Below are 26,302 nucleotides of genomic sequence, written 5' to 3'. Positions count from 1 at the left end.
ACAGGCGCTAAATCGGTCCAATGGGACCACACATACATCTAACCATGGCGGTGAAGGGTTTTAGGTTTCACTCGCACCTCTAACAGCATAGCAAGCGCAACAGTAACTCCACTAACGTCGTTTCATCTAAAAGCCTGAGAGGTTCTAGCTGGTCTACACGAGCTGGATCTTCTTGTCCAGCGGCTGTTAGTAGTGGGTCGGATTTACAACAGCCAGTCAGCTAGCCAGCGAACAGCCTAGAGAGCTTGAGACGGCCGCCCCTTAACCACTGCCGAAGATAAAGGCGATTGCAGGTAGGTGAAAAAGAAGGCACTAGTTAGTCGGGACGTGAAGCAATGGGATCTCAATTCGACGTGCCTCGATGACTGGGTCGTCGTAGCTGGGATGGCTGCTATCATCACCACTTCAACCGCTACCGACGCGTTGTTGACTCGCCGCCCGGTTGAACGGCTGGTGAGCTTGCAGTCGCGCTGGCTGAGAACATATAGACTTCCGATAATCACCGAGCAGTGCCGCTCAACCAAGTGGCAGACCAACTGGGGTCGACCACCAGGAATGCTGACCTGGGTCCCACTGGGATTACCATTACTGCTCCGATCGCCATTGCCAGAGGTATTTAGTGCGACGGATGTTTGAAACGCCTCAAGTCGTTTCGCTTGCCTTCAGTTCACTACTACCAACTCGTGAGTATATTAATGGCAAGGCGCAAAAATAACGGCACAATCGGCGAAATTGGGTCGATCCTGCGCTTTACTCAATCGTTCTTCACTCTCACGGACTCATTCTGAGAGCTGCTCATTAGTCTGACTATCTGGCCGCCGGCTTCGCTGGTAAACTTGATCCACCTGGCCCCCACGACGCAGGAACGTTATCCACTATTTTAGCTCCTTTAGCAGCTTTGCCACTCTACCGGCCATCTGGGCTAATTCTTGGTGCCAACTTTATGGGACATAGAGTGCGGCGAAGTTCACTGCCGATTCTTTTTGGCTTCAGCCTCACCCCGGTCGTGAACAACAGTCGGCAACGGCGGCCTCGATCAAAGTTTTCGTAATTCCCTATCGTCACAAACGACAAAATGGCTGACAGCCATCAGCAAGGTATTCTTAGCCAGCGACGCCAGCAGTCACTTTCCGATCACTATAGAATTATCGATTGTGCTGCTTTCCATAGGATCGAATTTATGTAACGCACCAATCTACCCACAGACCATTAGGCTACCGCAGCACAACAATCTGGCCGGCGGGCGTGAAGCGTCGACTGGCCTCTTTACCTACTGAGCCACTCGTCGGACTGACCGCCCACCGTACGTTCGTCCATCCGTCCGTCCGTCCGTCCGTACGTCTCTCTCTCCCTCCATTCGATATCAGACCTAACTCCCGATCGTCTACTTATTTCCACTGTTTCACATCCGATCCCAAAAAGGAAAAACTAGGAAAAGAAGGAGGAAGCTGACGGTAACGACAGCGAAAACCTGCGACAAAAAAAGGAACTCGAGGAGGATATCGAAGAGAGGACTTTTGTCAATCCGTTTGTAGCTCTTTTATAGTGAGACAACAGGTTGAGCTCTGGTTAACTTGCTGTTGGACAGATGAGAGCCCACAATGCGGGATTCCATGATCAGCATCAGAAAGACTGACGTCTGTGGCGCCTGCTACATAACCGGCACCGTATGCTAGTTATAATCAAAGCAATGGCGGTTACCCTGGACGCGGACACTGGCGCTTGGCACCCGCCATGAGTCAGCGCACTTATCGAACACGAGAAGACTATTCAGTCCAGTTCCTACGCATTGCTCTATCTAGCTACTGTTACAACTGTATTTAATTGCAGCCGCGGTACCCGGCTGCGTACGTGTCTATCCACAGGTGTCATTCGCTGTCTTTCTTTCGTTTCGTCGCCCGCACTATTTTCCCTTTTCTTCATCTCACTGCGTATTTCTCTGTTCATTCGGTCGTCCTTATTTGCTATGGACATATCGGTCCTCCTTTATCTTCCCATGTATTTTTGTCTTGTTTGTCGTTCATCGTCTCATCCGCGCTTTATTCTCGACTTTACTGTCGCTGGTGGTCGATTGCTGCGCCAGTCGTGGCTGTGTTCATCGTCCCGTCTCTCTGCGTATGTTTCAGGCTGTTGCGGATGTGTACGCGCGCGACTGATAGTTGACGCGCGATGTTGTTGGAAGCAAGCGAATCGAGTTGGACCGAGACGAGTTAACAAAGCCAGGCAACGCCTCGGAGTGTTTTTCTCTCTGCGCATCAATCGCAGTCCCGTCTCCATGCGTCCGTCCGTCTCTCTCTGCGGCTTCCATGCCTGACCTACTGACAACAGCTAGCAAGAGACAGATATTGTTGCAGCTCGTGCTGCTTGGCAGAATCGGCTCAGCGACATATAAGTCTGGGCTCTTCGTGGAGGCCATGCCGAAAGTCGAACGTCGTGCCCGTAGGGAAGGAAAAGGGTCCAGCATAAAACGAAGGCCCATCCAAAGCAGCGTCGGAACAACACAGGGCTCAAGTCGACAGTTTACCGCCAGTGAACCATGGGGTAAGAGCAGCGGTAGTAGCAGCATCTAGGCCAAACAAGCCAATGGACTCAGTCATTCAGTCACTGCGAATGTCTAGTCGTAGATGCATGTGACTTTTGCTAAAAAATAAATGCATGTACTGCTATATGTATCATAAGTATGTTCTACCACGTATGCTCTTTATTTATATATAGATAGACAGTTTGTGAAACCCTCGAACAGCACGTCTGCCTGTCCGTCACCCTGTTTGTCCCAGATCTTTTTCTCGCTGACTGAGTCCATTGGTTCCTCCGTTTCGCCCCCGCCGCTGCCGCGACAGCCACCGTCTTTCCATCTTCATTTTAACAAACCTTTTCATCGTCGAGATCTTTCCGCAGGGCATTGCCGATAGAACAACAGGCCTTATATTGAGTGAGCAGCAGCCGGCGTGAACGCAGAGAGCGTCACGCATCTGCCACCGCCACACAATAACACTATAGCAGCACCAGGAAAGCTACGACCCGGTCCCATGGCTCTAGCAACGGCGACTGGTTCAGACAGGCGTCTTCGCACAATCAGCCTATGACTGAGTACTCATTGATGACGCTGCGGCCGCACTAGTGCGCCATTACCAACCGCTGTTTGTAGCAGTAGCGGCAATGGTGGCTCGCTTTCTTCGCTGGCCTCTCGCCCCAGCCTTCCTCCGTTCTCCTCTTCGCCATTCTCGACTTTGATCTGTAGTGTACTCGAACTGGTTGGTGTGTCATTATTTTTTCTCTGCCGTGTGCTGTTGCGGCAGGCGAAGCTTTTTCTAGCAAAGCGCACCTCCTTTCAGTCTTGGATCTAGCGCAAAGCTCCTGCAGGCGTCGTGTTCGACGAATTGGTAAACCGCCAGTCAACGTATCACAAGACGACTATTGTATCACGTGCATGCGCCGCTCTACTTCTGCTACAGTTAGTACCAGCTATAGTGATCTACCAATTAATATAGAAACCATCATCGAATTTTAGCCGATAACGTATATGTATACAAATCCATGTATAGACATGTAGACTGCATTGCAATACTGATAATATTATGGTTCGATTAACTCGACTAGTGGTAATTTTTCTTTCTTCCCAATAACTGCAAGCTATGCGCAGACATGTAATGATGATAGCAGTTATAATGAAAGTATAATAGTAATAAAAGCAGCGCCAGCAGCAGTTGGAAAGCAAGTACGAGGCTTATCGTCGAAGGGCCGCCGCTGGCTGCACACCTCACAACCTCACTAGACGCACCCAATCCAACTCAATCTAACCTTTTTCTTGGCCATATTTACACTCCGCGGCATTTCTCTTCTCAGATCTTTGCTCCACCCCAGCAGCTCCCCAAATATCCCTTGCCGTCCTATCCTCCTCGTCTTACCCACCCCTATCCCCCAGTAGAGTGGTGGTAGGCCTTCTAAGCAGCAACAGCAGGCAATGACCAAGTTAACCGTAACAGCCAAATCCAATACAATACCATTAGCAGTTGGATAGTTGCTGCGTACTGCTTCTTTTGGCGCCGCTACCGTCGCTGTTTGAGTCGAAAGAAATGATGACTCAGCTCGTCTAAGTGCGACGGCCTAGCATTTTTATTACTATTGGTTCAACATTTGTTTGCTTCGCTGCTCCATCTTTTTCTCTCGCTCGTTTTCGGCTGCTGTCTGCCTGCCTGCCTGCCTGCATCGGTCTATCGGTGCCCTTGTACCCCCCCCCCCCCTTTTCCTTCTCTCTGTGTCCGTATGTCAATGTATCTGTCGCGTCTGGCTATTTTCCTTGGCCCTTCCTCGTTGTCCGCTGACGCCTACAGGCCGTTTGGTCAGGTCGCCGCTGCCGCTCCAACCGCCTCACATCGTTTTGCTTGGTCGTTCACTCGACCTGGCGGGTGACTGTCGATTGTCGATGCCCGTTGCTTGCTTGGTCACCCGGTCGCCCGTCTATCTGCTTGTCGCATCTCTGCGTGTCCTACAAGTTACGAGAGCTACGCGCTGTTGTTGTCGCTATAGCAGTAGGCGCTCCCTGTTGTCGCTTGCGCACACTCCAGTGACGGGAGCGGGCTTGATCTTTCTCATCCTAGTCCTGGCTCTTTCTTCTACTGCTTGTTCGTCTCATCTCCTTCGTCCTTTTCGCCGTCCTCGACATCGTGGTCGCTGCTGTCGACGATGTCGTCATGGTTGTCGCTATCGCTGTCGTCGTTGTCGTTATCATCTTTAAGGGAAAGATGGAGGTTGGGACTACTTTACTAGCCACTGGTCGCGACCCTGGCCGGCCTGGTCACCCTCGGTGTAACGCTACTTTTCCTCTATTGAGCGGACGACAAGCAAACGAGAGCGACGAGGAGGAGCGACCAAGCTTCCCGCAGGCAGCTCTGCTTGCAGCTTTAGCTGGTGCTCCTTGCCGCTGTCGCTCTTTCCGAATGCACCCGACCAAATACTGAGAGCGGCCGATCGCTGCTACACTATACTTCCACGGGATTCACTAGCCCGCCAGTAAGGACCAGCATATAGACACACACGACATCCAGCAACGGCATCGTAGGACCGGCCTCAGCAGCGGCGTCAGACATGCCGGACATCTGTCGAACGCCGCGTTACTCATCGAAGAAAGGAGGCTCGAATCCTGGTCGCTTCGCAGCCGGCTGCGAGAGCCGATCGCTGTCCGAGTCCGGCAGCACCACAGACTGGCCAGTATACAGTCTACTATGGCACTAGCTATGATCACTGCCGCCGCCGCCGCCACAGTCTCCGTGATACTGCTGCTGTTGATTCTCGCTCTCGGCCATCGTCTATCTACTGATGGCTAAGCGCCGAACCAAGCGACCACTATTGCGGCCATCTCGGGCTAACCATTAATGAACGCCGTGATCTATGGACGCATGCTTGGCTACAATCGCCATTCTGGCGTTGTTCAGCTACGCTCGCCAGTGCTGCTGCTGGCGGCCGCTACGGTAGTGGTAATCGTGTGGGCCACAACCCCAGGCGGTATAGCTATATATGTGAATGTTTATATCTGAGCGTTGGTTCGTGTGCCTGCGTGCGGATATCTAGCTAAGTGTGAGCCTTCATTTTCCTCTATGTCTCCGGGCATCTATATCGGAGCGTTGTCGTTCCCAGCTAGCGCGGGCGCCGCCGCCGGCGGTTCCACTGCTAACACCAAGTGCTGGGTCGCCGCCTCGTCCCCAAATCGGCGAAAAGCAGAAGTCCGACTCAGACCCCAACCGCAGACCACAATTAATGCAATGCCTTGACTGGACCAGCCATGTCACCAATATGATGCCATCATAGTTCCCTAATGCTTGGCTCAATCTAAGGAGGCCTCTGCTAAACTATAACACAATAGTAAGTTGCCGCATTCGCGGATGCAGCTCCCAGCGTCTACTAACTAATCTTTCTCTTTTCCTATATTATAGAGCTCGTTGAATCAACCCATCTAACGCAGGAAGAACGCGCACTTCAATGTATGGAACATTTTGAGCCTCAATGTCTCATTCTGCTTGAGTTTGGGTACCAGCCTGTATATCGTACGTATCTTTGCACATACATAGTAATACAGTGTTATTATTGTTGTACTAATAAATGACAAAAAGAAAGATATTCCGAAAAAGAAATGTTCGATTCCGTTCAAAACTATAGTACTGCTGGTTCTGTTGTCTCTGTTGCAGGCACTATTATCGACTAAGGGAGCCTATTTTTTTTAATTCGTCTTCACAAAGGAGTAAGTGCATTAGAGTTAATTACGACACATCCTCAAGAGATCAGTTCTTCTTCCTCGAAATATACCCGTGCGTAGCCTGCTTCGAAAGGTAAGTCTCTTTCACATCTAGTGAGACACACAGCTTTCCGACGCCTCTCTGCCCTACTACTTTACAGTATGCGCCTTCTCGTCTCTTACAGCCCGGCCTCCAACTGCCGCTATTCCAGCCACTGATGCCACTGTCCATCGTTACTTCGTTTCGAGACTTGCAGACACGCCAAACGGGAAACAGGTCGCTTTCGGAGGATATCTTTATCGACGGACGAGGTCCTCGGAGATTCTCTAATTGCCATCAACGGTCGTCGGTGTCGTCGTCGTCGAGCTGATCGCACCGGTCAATCCATAGCGAGGCGGACTGGAGGGCACCGACGAGTGAAGTGCCACCGCGACAACGAGAAGACAGTCATTTGAGACAATCAGGACGGCCGAACAGGAACTCCATGACTCCGCCGTACGCCAGCTTCATACAGCAATAGGAAAAGTGCGCTTTGCAGCTGGTCGCAGTGCTGCCACCCCTGCTGTACCACTAATTCAGCTTCAAATCAGCACCGAAGAGTTAGACACCGATAGGGTATGGACTTAGCTGGCTAGCAACACGGTGTCACTTTTCGACTTCTTTGACGTTAATTCTCGCTGTTTTTTTCCGCCTTAGTCCTTTTCTTTTTCATGGGAAGGTACGGATGACATTGGGGCCAGATGAACCTCTCGGCAAATCCTGTACAGTCGAATCCAAGTCCGCCTGATTCGTACGGACGTGTCCTGCATATATTGTATGTCCAGCGGTAGTAAACAATACGATTGAATTGAAAGGAAAGGCAACACAATGCGCAGCATGTCCGTCATTGCAGAAGCTCTTGACACCGTTATAAATTAGTATTAAATAATGATAGTAGACATTTGGCAAAGTTAAATCGTAGCTCTTCACTGCGGATAAGCTCGCTAGCCATCTGTACATATTATTATACTGTAATTATAGGCAGTTCCTTTTTTACCTTAGTAACAAGTCGGATTAGATATGCTTCGAGCTTTCGTAGCCGGTGTGCCCCAGTTAGGATCATGCATATTTTATTCGGTGAGTAAGCTCTGACTTAATCCGTTTGTGGTAGCAGTGATGTCGTAGTTTCCCCGGAGACGTGTCATCGTACTGCTGTTACCTAGCTTGCTTCACTTGAAATTTTGCGGACTAGGTTCCTTAGCTAGGCATAGCTTACCAATTTGAATTATGAAAATGACTCTTTCCACTTGTTTCCTTGCCAGCCTATCCCAGCGTCCATGGCGCCAATTAGAAGCGCGTAAAGTAAACAGCTACGAGTTGGTGTTGTTTAGCTTCGAAGCAACAGGATCGCGCCCGCGGCAGCAGACTTTTCTATCTTATTTTACTTCCAGAAGCCTCTTTTTAACGTTAGCAGCGGATATCGCTGGTTCTTTCTCGCCCTTAGAGCTCGCAGTAGCCAGGGTAGAGACCGTGCACAGCAGAGAGGTTAATGCGAGGAATACGGTACCATTCCGCCATGCTACTACTTTACGCTCTCCAGCGGCTTTTCTCAAGATGTCTGTGGTGTCTTTCTAGATCTGCGTTCAGATGGACTGGCTGTTCGACCAGATCCTCGGCCAATTCGGCTTCACAGAGCCGGCTACACCCTCTAAGCCGACCCGATCATTTTGAACGTCTGCCAATGCGCAACTAGACCTCATCAATAGGTGCCCTGATATAGGACGCAGTTCGAGCCTGTAACTGCTATTGCTTTGCTTCGCCGGCAGACTCGCTCGTACGGCTGGAGAGGCTGTGTATGGGAAAAAAATCACCGAATCACCCGTTATCATACTCATCCGATTGAGTTCACAACCACACGTACCAGCGTGCGATTGAATCGCTGCTGAACCGGCGACGGCCATAGCAGTTGCCGTTGGTGCCGGAGATGGTAGTTGTGATGATCATGCTACCGCTGCTGCCATGTTTGAGATCAGCGACGCTGCGCGCCGTACCAAACAACACACATTTCTTGCCGGATGAACCCGCCTCGAAACAGACGAACTGCCATATTATTGAGTAGTTCTCTCAAATCGTGCCGCGCTAAGCCCGGCCGTTAACCAAGTTAAGCCAAGCCACAAGTATGCAACGTACGGATGAAAATCATAGACCAAAGAGAAAGCGCGTTGTTAACGCCTGCTGCTTGCACTCGATCTTTCATAGATATAATAGATTTGATTGTAGAATAGAATAATAGCTACTTGAATATTAGCCGTTGAAGGTCGCACGACCGACATTGTGCAAAGGGCCAACATATCTTGAAAAGTCTATATCCAACTCTGATCTTTAAGGATATCGCGCCGTCTCTTCAGATGCGCTACGGGCATTAATTCATACACCTACACAGACGAGACCGTTAAATGAAATTTCAGTGTAGTCACAGCATTATTTGGAAAAATAGCACTGCTTCTTTACGCGAACCCTCTAGCAAAAATATCTATGTCCGCTATTTCCCAATAACCTATGAACCGAATGAGCGGACAGAGATACGGCACATCGACAACAAAAACGGGTTTGATATAATCTTTCTTTTCCTGCATATGTTCCTTGTCCAGATTTGAGAGTCACACTGGCAGCTTACCAGCGCCGCCATTATTATTACAGCGGAGCGTGCGATTTTCCCTCCGCTTTTTCGATCATGTTTTGACTCTGCTATGGTGACTTTTGCTGTTACTGTTCCTGCGGCCGTTGCTGTTGCTGCAGCGCTGATCCTCGTCGGTGTAGCGACATGTAAACTACCCAGGGGGCGAGAGGCCCCGAGATCCGTCATCCCAACACAAGCTTTTTTTGCCTACCGCCAGGGCGAGAGAAAGGGAGAGAGAGCGAGCGCGGAAAGAGATTCAGTACCAACTGTCTTCATGTATCTCTTTCAGCGTGTTTATCGGTTCTCTCGTTATGTCAGGCTGATTTCATTTGGATGCTTACTTTCCATCTATATATCTACATACATATTTACATATGATATCGGGTCGTGCGTATGTATGTCCGCTCCGTTAAGCAGTTCTCGGCCTCGTCTGTTTTGATCTTTTTGACTTTTTTTTTTGCCGAGAAACAAAATCGCAACAACAGTCACGTTACAGTCACAACGATAAAAAAAAAAAAAAGCGTGCCATAATATATACTGGAACAGTTCTGCGTCCGTAGCGTCGCAGTGTTTATTGTACACGTCTTTATATTTGGTTTAGCAGTTTTCTGGGCGCATTTGCATCTACTCGTAATCTGTTTGAATCGGTAAAAAGGCACTGGTAGAAGGCCATTAGATAATTCAACAACAGGAACCGTAAGATGATGCCAAGCATTAACGCTAGCACGTATTAGTAGTACTAGTAGAAACGGCAGCAGCAGAAACGGGTCGTAACGATAAAGAGGTCTGACTGTTGACTATCGTCGATGCTGATATTGCTGAAACATTGGTGTGATCGTCCGTCCATGCAGCGTCATCGTGCTCGCGTACTTGATGCGGCGGTACCGTTTGTTAACAGGTCAATCACGCGCAGATTGCAGTCTGCGGAGGGTGCCCACTGCTCAAAGATGACCACTTGAACAGATATCTCCGCGTAGTTAAGTGTCGCGCGGGTTAGCTTGGTTCGACTGCGACTAACTGAGATTGGCCGATGCTTTTCACCCTTGCCGCCGGCCATGTCCTGTCCTAGGCTTCGGCAACTACAGCCGCAAACGACGAAAAGGCTATTTGTAACTCTACCAACTCCAGCCGTTGCCGCTGCGGCAACAGCAGCTTCTTCTACACCCGTAGTGATCGTATACAGTTTCTAGGGCTCATCGAACCTTCGAGGGACCGACCAACGGCAGACGAGCGGGCAAGGCCTGGCTAGAAGAACAACTGGTTTTTCTGGTGTCAGCAGAATCACAAACCTCATTGTTATCGCAGATAAGCAATAGTCATCGTCATTGCAATTGCCTCTATTGCATTGGCAGTCCGATCTAGTAGAAATGACGGCGCTAGCCCTCATTATCCTTATAGCGCAGTTTTTCCGGCATCTTTTATCTTTTTTAGTGCATGAGTCGCGTACACGCTCACGCACGAATCATGCAAACAGGCAGATAGAGCCCGGCAGAGAGAAAGACGGCACCGAATGCACACCCAGCCATGCGTGATAGTACTAGACGCGGTAGGGCTCATTTAGCCGAAAGTCTCGTGATGGTGTTAGCCTCGTTAATGGTTTTAGCCTCCTGCTGTTGTAGACAGAGATCATACCACCGCAGCAGCAGCAGCAACAACAGCATCAGTCGTGGCAGCTTTGCTGTCTGGTCGGCGCGGAGGCGGTTTCGCCTGCCTCTCGCTGAGTCCACAGGAGTGTAGTGAGGCCCTCGGCGCTAGCTCTCTAGCTTGAAGAGCGCGGGCTCAGTGATTTATTCGAGTTATGGTCTCGCAGCCGTCGCCGTATGCCTGCTACATGGCTGCTATATGATGCCGTTCCGTAAGCCGTTCATTCGTTTACTGGTTTTGCTCGTTCGAACGCGTCCTTTCCTTCTTTCACGACTTTACTTTGTTTTCTATAGTCATCTCTCTTGGCCACGGGCAGAGATTGTATGGTCGCGACCATGGCCAACGCTGGCTCGACGAGTCGCGTTCGTACGGAAACTCAGACAGTCTTTGGGTTCGAACGCCTGGGCAATTGGCGTATTCGAGCAGCCCCGAAAACCGCGTCTACGACTGTAGCTGTTGCGGTCTACGATAAGACCAATTTACGATGACGCCAAAACCGGCGTTCACGGCACTCGAATGATCAATATCTGCAGGAAAAGTAAGGATAAAGCAAGAATTCTGAGACGTATGAGAGTAGAAACGAGCGACGACTTCCGTATAGGGCCGGTGGTAAGACGCGGACATACGCATATACAAGCAGACGCAAGCTAGCCTGGGCACGCTTGTTCCCCTTGGCCCGGCAACCCGGTTATTGCTGCTTAAAAAGCTATGAATTGCCTGTGCCAAACGGCGCTAACAGTCGACATATTGTACAACAGATAGAGCGGCCATTAGCCAGACTATGATATTAGTCCGTGTGGATACATTATGCAAACAAAAACAATATCGAGTTTAAATAAAATATGATGACCGGCCGACAACACGCGATAGACAACAACTATTGCCTACAAACAGCACAAATGAAGTACACAACTTGTTATCTGTTTAACATCACACAGATACACGTTCAGTTAGCGACTCAATAGGAATGTAAATGGACTGATTGTGTAACAAGTGCCTGCCGTTCGTAGAATTTCTATCTAACGTACTATGCTCGGCCGCATCCTATCCACAATGGAAATGACGACCCATTATAATCTGTTTCGTTGCATTCCAGCAACTAGCCAGCAAAAATTAACGTGACGATTCCTCAAGTCCTACTGGCACTTCTTGACGTTGCCCTTAAAGTCCTTTCATATCGAACGGACTGTAAAAACATCTCTCAGCACACAGGCTAAACAGATAAATCGCTGTGAAAGACAACGAGGGACGAAGAGTGATAGAGCGAATATGCAAAGCTTATTTACGAAGGTGGTTAAGTTACGCTGCTGGTGGTGATGCAGGTAATGCAAGTGAAGCTGATTGGTGATGCTTGGGGCGTATTTGCGCGTTCCGGCGTTGTTTGCACCCCCCGCTGATCTCAGGTGTGCGCGAAAGGTTTTGCGGTATGGTGCTGCTTCTTTCATACCGACTGTAAAAGTAAAACGTGGAAATGCTGTAAGCTGACTCTCCGGTGGCTGGGCGGGCTGGTTCACAACGAGCGGGTAAAAGTGAAAAGGCTATATAAATAGAGAAGATGAAAATGAACGAAAAGCTTCGAATCGAGCTGAAAAAAATGCACTTTGCGGGGATAGCAAGAGAACACACCAGGTGGCGGCACTGGTTGCACTCGTATATAGTAAATTTAGTGATAGATAATACTAGTTGAGGCTGTATTCTCCAGGTTTAGCCGATCTCCAGTTCTAGGTGACTGTAAGCTGAGCCAAACCTATCCAAATTACCCTAAAAGACAATGCCACTCGGGAGCTCTACCCAGTTTCGATGAGACTTCTATGATCGAGCAGGTGCGATAGCATCTTCGAAGTGTAATGCCAACTCTTTGACGATCTCCGACCGGCTCGATATCAGCCACTAAAAGGACTCGCACATCGAGCATTGCTGATAGAATTCCAGCAACGGCAGAGGGACGAAAGGGGATTGGGGGTGGAGGTGGTAGTGGGGAGTCGATTCTGAACTAGTGCTGCTGCTATTTCTACTCAATCCGAAAGAACTGAAATCTGAACACCGTGTGGCTAGCTGGGTCCAGTATCATGCGGATGCAGCGGCGCGAGCGTAGCTTGTGTCGCCGTTGGTTTTCTAAGAACTGAACAAAAACAACAGAAAACGGAGCTTGCGAAGCCACCCCGATGTCGGTGTAGCAGGCACAGCAACAAACAAAAGCGCACTCTTACAGATCGACCCAGTAGACGACCCACACATTCGGCAAGCACGCCATGTTCACTTGTGTGATTGGCACCTGGTTGCGAAGACGGAGTAGGCTAGCTAATCGCAGGCAATTGTAGGAGTAGGTAGGTAGGCAATGTCATCGCATCGTTGTCTGCATAGCGTACGCTCTCTAGCCCTTCGTTTCTGTAAACGGTGCAATCAGGTTTAGCAGGGATGAGTGAGATTTTATGGGGATGGCGATAGGATGCAGAGGCGGAACACGGCTGATGATCGAGTGATGTGCCGATACGGTCTGGTGTGTGAGTGCCAATGGCGCGGTGTTAGGTAGGTGTGTATTGAAGCCGACATCAAGGGCCCGTCAACGCGTCACCAAACGACGTTGCTTGCTGTTGACTTCAGTGGTGGTAGAGGGGCGACGGTAAAGGTAGTAGTTTTACGCTCGTAAGAGCAGCAGCTCGATAACGTAGTTCAGTGCTGACATTTTGCACCTTTTGGCGACAGCTTTACTGCATCATCTGAGCGGCTGAAAGGCGGCACGCGCACTTTCATCGGCACCCAGCTGCCGTAGCCTTAGTACCTTAACGCTAGGTATCACCAGCACGCTGACAGAAAAACAGACTGCGATGCTCATGACTGTCTAAGCTACAACGCAGAATCCACTACCAAAGTTTTCTGTCCAGGTCGCCTGGTGCATAGCAGTTCCTATAATGTCATCATCACGTAACCGTCTACGTAGTGGGAGGGGGGGGGGAGCAGGCAGACGTAGAAATGGACGTATGGGAATGGATATGGATATTAGCGCGAGCAGTTGTATATATATATATATATGTATATATATAACACAATAATCTGGTCAATTAATCCACAAACCCTCTACTGTTGATCGTCATTTAACAGGCCGACATAAAACTTGCCCAAGTCGTTATGTTGAAGTTCCCCCTAGTAATGAAGCTTCTGTCTAAGAAAACCAAGCTAACGCCAGGAATTACTCTCCTAGCCACGGAGACACAGCCATGTCAGAAGAAACTTCACAACAGATTGAGATTGTAGAGTAGCAGCAGCCGTTGCGGTAACGGTAGCCGTGTCCAAATCAAACAACGATGGAGACTGTCATTAAGTCAGCGACGCCGATGATGCCGGCCAATAGGAGGAGTCAACTATTGCGAGGCATCAGAACTTCATACAGCTCATCTGCATCGACCGGATCTTCTTCATCATCTGCACCATCACCATCGTGTCCATCATATTCCTATTTATGAGAATATTGTTATCGTCGGTAGTTGCTGTTATTGTTGATTATGTTAATGACGCTGCTGACGATGACGATGTCACCAGCACTAGCAAGGTACTCTCGTGTGTGTTACCTGCTTGATCTTGTCGTCAGTCACTCAGTGTGAGTGAGTGAGCGAGTCCTCCTCAGAATGAGCTAAAGAACAGGCACACAAGGCAGCACCTGTTCAGCGCCGTAAGATGAAGGCTGCTGCCGCCGTTTCTGCAGTGGATACTGCCTTTTCTGCTGCGTGTGCTTCCTTACTGGCCGACTTGGCCCAACAGTGGCGGACCAGCAGCGACATCGCCAATCACGGCGATAGCACTAACAGCAAAAAGCCGCTACGACTAGAATCAGCCGGTAGGTATATCGTCGAGTTCGGGACCAGCAGCTGATCAAACATGGGCTGTTCGCGCTGGTCTACATCCGCGGGACGCCGTCAAGGCAAGCAATGAAAAGGCGGCGGCTCGATCCGACAAGCCCGAAAAGACTCGAGTGCGCGACCCCTGACTGACCGTGTAAGTAAGTATTACAAATAACTACCTCGCTATTGCCGCTAACTACGGCACTAGCGGCTGCAGGGGTATCGACGATAACAACAATACCATTCGCGCGTCACCCTAAACGACACCAGAATGACTGGCTGTCAACGGCTTGGTTGTTCCCTCGCGAAATGGCTCCCGAGTCAACGCTTAGCTTGTACGCGTTGTGTCGATGACGGCACCAGCTAAAGCCTTCAGCAGCGGAAGCGGCTAAACAACACTCCGGCTTGGGCCACTCGCCTATATTCAAGCGTCTACTAGTTTCGTTTAGTTCGAGGGTGAAGAAGGTCCGTTTACATAGTAATTGATTGATAGCGTTACAGTGCATGACTTCGTCAAAATATAGGCTAAACAAAATGCCTAATATAGGCTTTATTAAAGTGTGCATCAATTGTTCGTTGAGTTCGGCGCCATATGCTGACAGAATTATTTTCTATTACATATTTAGACTTTTTACGAATGTCATTTATGTGTTATGGCTTTCATGTTTATGTCTGCCCACATTCTAGACTGTAGCAAGAGAAAAAATAACGACGGGATTTTTATTATTCGCTTATAAACCGACTTCAATGAGACATCTCGGTGTAGGTGAAGGTACAGTAACAACAAACGATCAAAAAAAAACGAAGATTTTTCTCCATTTGGAGAGGCGCAGCGAACCAGCGACGCGGTTCATTTAGTGACCTTTGCCTACGTACTAGTGGCGCCCAGGGTAAATGCTGCACTCTCTATGCTGTACCACGTCTATTCGTGCCTGCCGGTGGCGTTATTGTTTACATTAATGTTAGAACGAACGTATTTTCGGCAAACTCTCCATACACAGACACACGCACGCACGCACGCACGCACGCACGGCAGCAAAAACGACAGCAGCGCCAGTTCGCACAAGAACAAACACACTATCCTTCTATCAAACGCGTCATTATCCATCGTCATGGAATCACCCGCCACGCGGAAAAACGATGTGCCTGGCTCTATAACCTGTTATTGGCACTCGATCAGCTCACTGCTTTTCAATAGCGAGCTCTTGTTCACAGTCTCAGCCTCGTGACCAGGTCGATACGACCGTCAAAATATTCGCGTCCGACCTACGGGCATACCTGGACTATCACTAAGCGCCAGCCATCCATTGCTCTAACACCCGTGTTCAGGTTTTTCTTTTGCCAGATTCATTTAAAATCGATAGGAGCGTTAAAGCAAACAATTTCTCTTCGAATCGACTTCTATTTCCACTTAGTAGTAACGGGTTAAACAGTTTCGACGATTAGTGAGCCATAGAAAAGACAAATTTTCGTTCGTTGTGTTTGGCGTTCTTGTTATTAGAACGTTATACATCAACAGCCGTTTACGACATCAATGATACCAGCATCATCATCATCATCTTACCCCATAATAGTCGCTCTATAATGGCGTCATATCCTATTGATGATTGATAGCAGTGCGTTACCTATACACGAGCAGCTGTCCTCTCGTTAGCAACTGGCGGTCTTTCGTTTTCTTCATTCGGAATTATTTTTACTAACCATCTGTAAGTAAATAAAAGCCAACGAAGAAGCTCGCTTGCACAACAACCTTGTACAGCCATTGCCGCTTCGGTGTGCTGATCATTAAAACACATCGTATCCACCATTACTCATTACCAATCCAGCGTCCGCCAACGGTCCGATTACCAAATATCTTGTCCTGCGTGTATTCTATAGCACGGTGTTAACTTGAACATAGTTTATATCATTGAATATGGTGGGTACACAGGTTCGAATCAATGAACTCTGTAAAAACAAAGGTGATGCCAATAGTACTAGAAGTGTCGCCGGTCGATTTTATTGTTTCTCACCGCGTCAACGTTGAGAACGATTCCTGCTGCGACGGGCAATGCGGTGTCTGCGCACTGACAATCAATTGTGTGCAATGGAGTATTTTAAAACGGGTCACTAACACTTTATGCACATATATATTATAGACGCGAAACAATAACATGAATACAGCCGATCAATATAATTTGCCACTGAAACAGATTCTGTTGGCTGCAACTAGGCTGATATCCGTTTCAGGCCCATTGGGTCTGGTACTTCATTATAAATCTGATGCTGCTACCGTTCTTCAGCTCGATGAAGGCTATTAAGTAATTTGATGTCGCCTAAGCCCTCTGCCTGGACTATCAGAGCCATCAGCACACGGACATGTTGTGATAACAAGTTGACACAAGCCCAGCATTTCACAAGAAATCTTTATGGCCAAAGTTGAATCCGGATTTTTCAAAACTGTGCACCATAATCGTTCCTGTCGTTTTAATCGATAGTTGCTCTTGGAGATAGCCGCACACAGTCAACCTATCCCATATCTTGCAGCAGCGATAGACCATAAACATCGTATATACATATATATAGTCGATCATTTTGTCATCAAAAGCGCTGAATTTATAGTTTCCATTCCCCTGGTACGTATTTGCCACCACAATTGGCCTGATCCATTTTAGTGTAAATAGAACGGATTCTATAATGCTAACTAATGACAGAAAGATTCCGTTTAGTGCTCCGTAGCCCTCCTTACAATGTAAATGATCGAAAAAATGGCGCGGCCGGTGTCGTTTGCAGACAATTATATCTCGTTTTGTCATTAACACATTTACTACGACTGCTCCCTGTTGTTCGCGTAGTTGCCATTTTCGACATTGCTTGTCAACAATGTTGCCATCCTCTGCCATCTGCTATTAGTACAAGCGCATATCATTGGACTATTCGAGAAAAAGTACCCTGCCGCTGTTGTTATCGCCTCCGTTATAGCTGCCCGTTGCGTCAGTTTCTATTTTATCATAATATATACGATACTACTATATATATATATATATAGTAGTAATAGTACTGGCGGACTCATCGTGGACAGATTAACAGCATCACCTGCCACCTGAATAGTTACCGTTCCACAGGCGTTGACAGATCTTGGTCGACGGTAGGACGACGATGATGTTGGATGACAACGAGCGATGCGAGAAGGGTTCATTTATCTATTGACTTGACAATCGGGCTGCCCGTCCACTGACTGATCACTTCCGGATCAAGCGGAGAAGGTCAGAGGATGGACTAAGGGAGATAAAAAGAGAGCGAGAGAGAGAGAGGGGGGACAAGCCAACGAATAGCAACAAAAAATTAGTACAGAGAAGCCGAGGTTTTACCGCTGGCTATTCCGTTCCGGATTGACTGATTTAACGCTGCAGTGGACAGCCAGCAGCCTAACGCCGGTAGGATCATGACGCTCTCGCGTTCGGATCGGGAGGTTGGTTGGCGATAGGTATTATTGTGAACGTGTCCGTATGTAAGAGTTTGTATGGATATGCGACGTGTGTGTAACATAGACGTTGGAGTTATTGAACGGCACGGGATCTTACCGCTGATATCAACAGTAGCCAACGATGTGTCTTTGTTGCAGCGGCATCTGAGCGTCAAACGAACTCGAACGTGTTTAGACAGCTTGAAGCTGCGTCACCAGCGGACAGCGCTAAAAATTTTGTGTCTATATCTATTAGCATCAGGAGTACAAATCGTTCGTTTTCTACAGCGCCCAACGAGAGACACCATCGGCTGTCTTTTGAACGAACGTAATCGCCTTCAGCAAGACTGTGACAAATATGAAAAACCCATATATCCTTAAGATGAACGAGCTTTGATGAGGATAAACAGCTTGGCCACAACTTTAGTTGACTTCGCCAGGTAGGTCTAAGTTCCATAGAGTGAAGGCCGCCGATTGTGATATGAATTTAATTCCGATGAAAGATGAAACGTTTAGGTTCATGTTGAAAAGGAAACGAAACAATTGGGTTGCTTGTACTTCACTCCAAATCGGACAACTGACCATATAGGAAACGCTGAAAGGTCATCTTTATGTAAAACCTTTGGTCCATACTTATGTGATTGCGGCACATCTTGTCGAAACGAAGCTGTAGGCTCACAGATCGTCCAAGAGTGAGGCCTTTGGCTGCAACTGTGTTTCTATACGATACATCTATGTCCAACGTATTTCAAGATCATCATCAAAGAACCAGGATCATGGCTATGGTCATCAGCAGGCTGTGATATCATAACGCTGTTGTCAACTCATCGATTTCGAACAAAGCCAAGATATCGCGCAAGCGCGTATTTAATTTTAAGACATGAAACGAGATAAAGGACCAAAGAGCAGCTAGTAGGCCCGAACGAACAGCAATGGCAGTAACAGCGTTCGAGTAGACCGCGCTAGCATTGGAACGGTTCTCTACGACCGCAACGATGAAATGTACACACAGACGACGGAGACTAATCATTATCAACACGATCGCCAACGCCGACGTTAAGCTGCTCTCGTCGCGGCCGCGGCACCTCATCAGTAGTATTCTGAAGCTGCTTTGCTGACGCTGTCAAGCACCGGCATCGAAACTGGCAACCGCCTCATAAGCTACAACCCCGCTAGCGGCGGCAGTAGACGATGCTGGCCGCCGCCACCGGATACGTTGCGTTGTTGTTGCTAACACATCAATGATCATATAATGATGTTGAATCGGCCAGCGAATGTGTGCCTACGTAAGATATGTTGCCCTTGTTGTCCCAGCGTACAACGGTAGCTGCCGATTGTGACACTGGCGATGGACCCGATTTTGGGTCGCCGTGCATTTTGCCGCTGTGTTATTAACTCTATCCTCTTCGTTTTGCGCTCTTTCTCATCCTCTTATTGCTTTTTTTGCGATGAGATTTTAAGCTGCTGTCTGGACGACCACGAATAAAGTTCGACTATTTGTCGAAAGCGTAACTTGTCTAGAAGCCCTAACCATTCAGCGAACGCGTTATGTGCAACCCAGATTAGTAGTAGTGGTTATTGGCACTGTCGCTGGAACCTCTACAACTGGGTATCATTGTTGCCGTCGTCATTTTATTGCAATGACTCTCAAAGTTCGGAAGTCTTCATTGACGCCGTCGTTATAACAGCCGCAGCTACTGCGCGCATCGGCTAATGGACCTTGCCCAATCCAAATCTGTTCCGTCGTTCTTAATTCGACTGGCGAACACCTCAGAAAACACAACAGTAGAAGCGGGAGGAAAATCTGATTTCGCAAAAGCCTCGCGTTGCGTATCCCAAACACTGTAAGCGGCCGCGTTGCTAAAACAGTACGCGCGAGCAACAAATTATTCCTGTGTCGGTTGTTGAGCCTAGACAAGCGAATGACAGAAGCGCGCCGACTGAACTACCACCGGTGGATGTCACGAGAATGTAGCAGATGTAGTTTTTCGCTGTTATTTCTCGTTCTGACTCCTATCTAATATTCTGCGTTTTGTCTGATTATTATAATTATTTACGTAAGAGGCGTTCACCGCTGAGCAGATAGTGGAACGGGGAATGGCCACCGGCAACCGCCAAAAACATCGGCCTAGCGAATATGTGGCGGCCTATAACAGCTACTATTGTTAAGAGCCTACATAACAGGCAAGTCGAGCAATGGCATTGTATAATGCTTGTTTTTGCGGCTGCCACAACTAAAATGAATAAAACCAAATACTCGCTGGAAAGCGTTGGCGTTTACTGTTGCCTTCGCCGCTATCGAGCGCTGAGAGCCGTTGATGGACGGTACTTGTCTTCAGTTTCCCCGTGAAGGTGTTGCCTACCGGCTGTGGCCAAGCTGGTCGGCCACTTACTGTTCGTTATTTGCGGTAGTTTTTTCTCTGTTTTTGTTTGACAATTGCACCAGACGCGGTCCCAATCGACGCCAGCGTCGCTGCTGTTAGCGCGACGGCAACAGCAGCAGCGACGCCTTTCCTATTCGGAAGAAATAATGACTCAAGACCCACCGTTGCCAGGGATAAAATGTGGCAACGGATCCAACTACGATTGTTGCTTAGGCCTACAGTAAAAACATGACCAACAACATCAATAATTCCTTCGTAATTCGTTAATTCGTCGTTATGTGTTTTGTACGAGCTCGGCCGCAAGATGGCTGACAAGGTGTGACTTGTTGCTGGTTATTATTTTGTCTGGTCTAGAGATTACGCATGACAACGATGATGTCGCTAACCACCACAGGGTCTACTGTTAGTACAACGCTGCTATACGTGAAGCTAACTGAGCAAGACCATGTTGATGCATATACAATAGCTTATCGGCAACGCTTTTACCAGAACTGATGTTTGTATCCGATTATATTGTTTGACGTTTTTCTTGGCACAGCAAACCTGAATCTACTTAAGTTCTACGTGGAAACGAACAAAATCGCAAGACGCCGAATCCAGTCGCCAGTCTCTCTGATCCAACAACTATAGAAAGCGTCCCGCCGATTGGCATAGAGTGAACTGCCTGGCGCCGACACTCCAAGGGCCAATGGCAGGGAAAAGAACAAAGACTGCTGGGCATTCGACTGCTTCAGCGGCTTCGGCACCGGTCGCATCTGGCTGGTAACGGCACCGTCAACCAGTAGGAGAATTGTGCGATCGGGCCATCTAAACCGCGGCGCAATGGCGTTTGAGTTCTTTGCGTTCGCCATTTTCTCTTCAGCCATCTTGTCGTTCTTTTCCATCGTCGTTTCCATTGATTTGTTCGCTTACTTCAGCAAGGAGTTTTTCGTTGCTCAGTGCTCTCTTTCATCTCGTGCTCTTACCTATTTACTGTTCGCTCACTATTGATGAGTGGCGAGTATAGTCGAGTCGGGTTGCACATGAATTCAAACAAAGCCCAAACTGACCCAGTAGAAAGGAGATGTTCGAGAACGCACGAGCCAGCTGGACGAATAGAAGAACCAGTCGATGAACGCCAAGAGGGTATTATTCTCTTCACACTTCGAAGCAAGGCTTCATCACGGCCAAGATGCCACGAAGTGTTTCTGCGTAACAATAACAACGACAACTACCGCAGAGACTACGATATTACTCTAGGGGTGATAGCCAGCACCATCTCACAACCACTTCTACAACTACGGTGGCAATCCTAGTCGTTGAACAAACGTAAACGAACATGAGAAGATGGCTGAGTGCGTTCCGAAGGAACAGCAAAATCCATTTTTTACCGCGGCGGCCCTTGTTTCGCAGATGACAAAAAGAATTCAGCTACAGAAATGATAGATGCCAACCACAGCTTTGCGGAACCTGCAATCATGAAGGCTTAATTACATCGTAATTGTTTCTTTTCATGCCTTTATTATTTACGTATGAAGCCACGAAGTGCGTTGATGGTAATGTAAATTGTTGTTTCGTGGGCATATGATTTGGTTTCACGGTGCATCTATCAAAGGATTTGCTAATCGCAGTGCCCTTATCGTTGCCGTTGTTTGCTTTGTTCTTAAGTCAGCTAAAAAAAAAAAGACGCAAAAATCAATCAAAAAACGGGGATACTACGTGACGCCTCTATGAAAATCAGTCACTGTCAGCAGCCAGTTTATCTTTAGTACCAAAAGAGTTCATATAGATATATGCGCTAAAAAAGAGGCAACTATTCTTGAGCGTTGACGTTATTTTATGTTGTTATACTGAGTGAAGGACATCATCCTTTTGAAGGAGCGAGCTCACAGTTCGCCTTAGCCGGCCGACTGCTAACGTTTTCAGCTTCGTTAGCTTTCGAAACTCGGCGGGTTGCTGTACTTGTCTATGGACCAACGGCCACCGTACGACATTTCAAATAACTTGAGAAATACATAGCGGGGAAGCGCTCCAACCAGAGCTTGTCGTTTTTGCCATAGCTGTTGTTGTTGCTGCTCCTGTTCAGATTACTTATATACGACACAGCGTACAGATCGATGCGACTTAGTCATGCTGCCAGCGCAGTATTTTAAGTTGATGAGGCTGAAGAACATCGCCATCGCGCGAAGGCCATCTCAAGTGATGCAAGCAGAATTCGTCGCGAATGTGTATGCCTGTGCGTGTGTGTGCGAGCTAACTCGTAGCTTTCCGCGAGTCGCTGTGTCTGATCGGCTGTGTCACTGCGGGGGTGCCGATCTGCCTTTGCGGTGGTGATTGCTGTTGTCGCCGCCGCCGCCACTGCCCTCCGCCGCGCTGTCGAGATGAGGGGCCTGTAGCCGTAATTAAACGCACGTAAAATGAGCATAAACCACGTACAGTTAGTTGTAGCAAAGACGATAGCAGAACCATGCGTAGAGCTAGCCATACCCGCCGATACTGCTGCAGCCATCTCTATCACCCTAAGCTGTACGAATAGCAGCAGTTTAGTGGCCGATCACCTTTTGATTCGAATTCTTCCGCGTCATCTTCTCTCTTCTGGACGCTCTTTGTGTGTGTGTGTGTGTGTCTGTAAGTGTGTTTCTTGCCTGGCTCGCAGTGCTCCAGTCCAAAAAGAAGAAAATGCTTGCTCGCCCTATTGTCAAATTGCAGGCAACAACAACGACGTTGGGTCATCGCCAAAAGAGCTACTTTAGTGGGAGCAAACTACCCCACCTCTAAAGAGGAGTAGACGTCATAGGGTCCCCGGTGAGCAAAGAAAACGGCCATTACGAATTCCTCTTCGAAGGCCTTCAGAAAGTGAAGATCATCCTCGACTACGACGAAATGACGGCAAGACGGAGCATGAGTGCATTGGCCGCTCGGAGGCGATCCGACACGACACATCAAAGACAAAAGCAGCAGAACGACTAGTGGTAGCTATATTATAGTGGTTTATGAGATTACGTTTGCTCAATAGGAAATGACTAAACATGGCTGCCGACAGTGGCATGTTGCAGACGCTAAACATCAGAAAGAATCAAGTCAGCATCACATTGTTTTAGTGTAGCTCATGTAAAACTGTTATTTCAACTCTAAATATTACCCATCTCATAGGGCAGCATCAGACACGACGGCGAATAACGAAGCATTGTTGCAAGTTAATATAATGGTATAGTTTTCTGAGGCTAAGCAAAAACACCCCTAAAACTCGGATAAATCTAGCGGGCTAAAGCGTAAGCCTCCATCACACAAAACCACTCTAGCTAATCAGCGTGTTCCACGTGCTGCCCTGTCGGACGTTTTCTGTCTCACTTTCTCCACAGGGGAGGTCACGAACACATGAAGTACGGCATCATGTAACTCATTGTAAAGACAGATCTCATAGCACTGGCCGTCAGAACGGCAAAGCACGGTGTGGCTTCAAGATCACGACAATGCCACAATTAATTCACGCTGTTGTAGCTCTAAGCGTCTTAATGTTTTTGTGCTTTTTTCTTCTTTTTTTTTGCGTTTTTTCTATACTGCAGAGTTATGAATCCATCGAGAACCGGCGACTTCTACGTGGATTCGTCCCCAAACCATACAGTCATATAGCTCCGTTCTATCTGCTCCACCATTGGGTGCCACCTTTGCTCTGACCGGAACAATGATCGCAGCACAATTCAACAGCGTCTCAACGCTCCAGCAGTGACAATTTACCAGCCAGCAGTTTTGCGCTGGGGTGCGCTAGAACAACAACGTTAACACTGCCAGTGTCACTACTACTGGCGTTGAGGTTAGGCGCGCGCCTATCTTGCCTTGTCCTGTTTTGCCTAATCACCATCAGGAGTGGAAAACACCAAGGAAATGGGGTAACTCGGATAATTAGCTGATGCAACTAATTTCTGAATAAATAGAACATTGGAGGGACAGGATAGTACCGTATTCTCTGCATTTAAATAGCCAACGGATGTCGAAGCGGCCAACGAATGAACCTCCTTGCATATTTTCCCCCGTTTCTAGTTGATTTCGTTGCAGCGCAGACGCCAGCTGGATAAGCTGGACCGGAGCACCGGACACTCGGCCGACGACTGTGAGGTTGGTGGTGACGGCGACAACAACGACAAATAAAAAACATAACTAGATTATGCATGTATAATAATTATGACCGTAAAAAACTTTCTTTGTCATCGCTATTAGTTCTGGCTGTTGGTGCTATAGGCGGCAGACACACAAAAAGCACCGGTAGTGCGAGATGCACACAAGAATAAATTAGACTCATTGTCATCTGCATATGTGCATGCGTGCTTGCGGTCACGAAAACAGCGGTGGCCGAATGCCAGACAGTTAAACCCCTGTTAGACTGAACAGCCATCCACTAAAGCGGAGTCAAGCATAGCATAGCCGGCCATAGTGAGGGGCAATAGTGACTGTTTGTGCTGACAACGATAGCAACAACAAAAACAACTAACGCATATGTTAATGGTCAATGCAAGCATTGCTTATGACCGACTTGGTTTATTTTCAGGCTAGGGAAACAGAGTATGCACATACGGTCGATCGTTTGGTGTTCTAGTCCACAATGTGGCAAGCAACACCATTGCACTTCGTACCTATTGTACTGCACATAGATATAATAGTAATATGGCAACCTGGTTCACGTTTCTCATGTTAGAGTGTGTTAACGCTCATTTTTTTGGATACTGTATTTAACGTTTGTCTAGGTTGATGTTCAATGCCGTAGGCAGGTGTAATGCCCACCCGGGTTGGCACTTTATTTACCCTCAAATTCATTGAACAGGGCGAAACTCGCCATATATATAGTCAGAATCCCATCAAAAGCACTGCCCAGTTCGGACAACGTCAACAATCATATAATGGTCCTGTAGCTGATGATTATGGTCATGTCTAGCCGGCGATAACGATGGAATTAATAGATATATGGTAAGACAGACAACTTTGGTCAGTTGAAGCTCGGAATGGAAACGGATGAGTCGTGATCAGAGAAAGAGATCGACAAGCAAACCAATTATACCGTCGGGCAACGCCAACGAAGCTACAGTGCAGCATCACCGGATGACTAACACGGTAGGCGACAATGCTCCCACTCATTCAATTAGAGCTCATTTCGATGCACAATGCATCGCCAATTCTCTTAAGTATTTGTCAGGACAGCTCATTCTTGCTGGTAAACACAAAGGGCAGGCCAGTGTCGAGGTAGCCTAATTTGGGCCATGGCTTCGATCAATTATCTATTTTTTTCTATCAAATCTAAACGCACTTGTTGATGTAATGTTTATAACATTGTCTTGTCTTCAACCGCAGTGCAATATATTACTTCACTGAATCGCCAGATCAGCTGAGGGTCACAAGTTCATCTCGACGATCTAATACAAGTTTGCAACGGCAAACGTAAGTCATTACTAATTATGTACTATGTTACGCACGTCCGTTTGCTGACCGGTGAATTTCGGTACCCCAGGTATATATTACTAGCGATATAGTAGATTACATTATATACTACATTGGTGCACGAGCTTTTGTTAACTTTGTTTAAAATGATCAATTTAAATACTTGATAGAATAGAGTAACCGCGCAATGCAAGGATTCAAATGTAAATGGTCGAACGAACAATCATCCCATCGCACTTAAAAGATGGTCGATTTCGGGAATCATTCCATCAAACACAATCCGAAATCAAGCAGATGCTGGCGGGGCAATTTTATCATCGCGTAGCCGAAAACTTTTGAGTACGCATAAACCACGCCTCAAAAGCATGGATATCTTGGAAGCGCCCCCACACCCTGCCCCAAAAATTCATTTACGCGCGTACACGTCATTATCTTGCACAACAACTATTCTACGGCACGACAGAAATTTTCGCAGGTCGCAAATATTATTGAATATCTAAAATGCATCGTCTCTGTGTCGCCGTCAGTCAAATGGATCACGAAACCCTATACATTATTTACGCCAAATCGTACGTCTGATACTCCCTTTTCTTTCTCTTCTCCCTCCCTCCCTCTCCCTCTCCCTCTCTCTCTCTCTCTATATATATATATATATATGTATATATATATATATATATATATATGTACAT

The 26,302-nt window shown here is 47.7% G+C and overlaps 1 protein-coding gene across 2 annotated transcripts in view; it reads right to left on the bottom strand.

The window, feature by feature from the left end:
* zfh2 (Zn finger homeodomain 2) overlaps positions 1 to 26,302 on the bottom strand; it is a 64,634-nt gene that overhangs the window by 31,979 nt on the left and 6,353 nt on the right. The gene's annotated exons all lie outside the window — the stretch shown is intronic.

This window comes from Varroa jacobsoni, unplaced genomic scaffold (genome assembly GCF_002532875.2).
Source record: "Varroa jacobsoni isolate VJ856 unplaced genomic scaffold, vjacob_1.0 scaffold_1021, whole genome shotgun sequence".
NCBI lineage: Eukaryota > Metazoa > Arthropoda > Arachnida > Mesostigmata > Varroidae > Varroa > Varroa jacobsoni.
Note: the sequence above shows the minus strand (reverse complement) of the source record. Positions and strands in the feature narration are given on the sequence as shown.